Source organism: Schistocerca piceifrons, chromosome 4, assembly GCF_021461385.2.
Source record: "Schistocerca piceifrons isolate TAMUIC-IGC-003096 chromosome 4, iqSchPice1.1, whole genome shotgun sequence".
Lineage (NCBI taxonomy): Eukaryota > Metazoa > Arthropoda > Insecta > Orthoptera > Acrididae > Schistocerca > Schistocerca piceifrons.
In genome coordinates this window covers 762,010,197-762,010,884 of record NC_060141.1, presented here as the reverse complement: position 1 = coordinate 762,010,884, position 688 = coordinate 762,010,197, and the positions used below count along the sequence as shown (strand labels likewise).

The window sequence follows — 688 nt, the reverse complement described above, 5'->3', positions numbered from 1 at the left end:
ACACTTTACGTCATTGTTATTGTATTTCCATCATGTTTTCGTATTTGTAATACCACTTCAATACTGCCTTGCGTTGCCCAAACGATAATCTTACTTCATTCATTGCTTTACTGTTATCTGCTAGAAAACGTGTGCCAAGATTTGTTGAGCAGACAATGGACTACGCTATCGCGCAAAATTACAACGATATGTCATTTTAGAATGAGATTTTCTCTCTGCAGCGGAGTGTGCGCTGATATGGAACTTCCTGACAGATTAAAACTGTATGCCGGACCGAGGCTCGAACTCGGGACCTTTGCCTTTTACGGGCAAGTGCTCTACCAACTGAGCTACCCAAGCACGACTCACGACCCGTCCTCACAGCTTCAATTCTGCCAGTATCTCGTCTCCTACCTTCCACACTTCACAGAAGTTCTGCGAACCTAGCAGAACTAGCACTCCTCGAAGAAAGGACATTGTGGAGACATGGCTTAGCCACAGTCTAGGGGATGTTTCCAGAATGAGATTTTCACTTTGCAGCGGAGTGTGCGCTGATATGAAACTTCCTGACAGATTAAAACTGTGTCCCGGACCGAAACTCGAACTCGGGACCTTTGCCTTTCGCGGGCAAGTGCTCTACCAACTTTTTTCTTTTCTTTTTTTTTTTTTTTATCTCATTTTGTTCGCTTTTGTTCGTTGCGTCTGCTCG

General features: G+C 44.5%; 1 non-coding gene across 1 annotated transcript; it reads right to left on the bottom strand.

Annotated features, from left to right (window-relative positions):
- Positions 1–265: 265 nt before the first annotated feature.
- Trnal-uaa lies at positions 266–340 on the bottom strand. Its single transcript has one exon. It is a non-coding gene; the product is annotated as a tRNA-Leu (tRNA).
- Between the last annotated feature and the right edge of the window lie 348 nt (positions 341–688).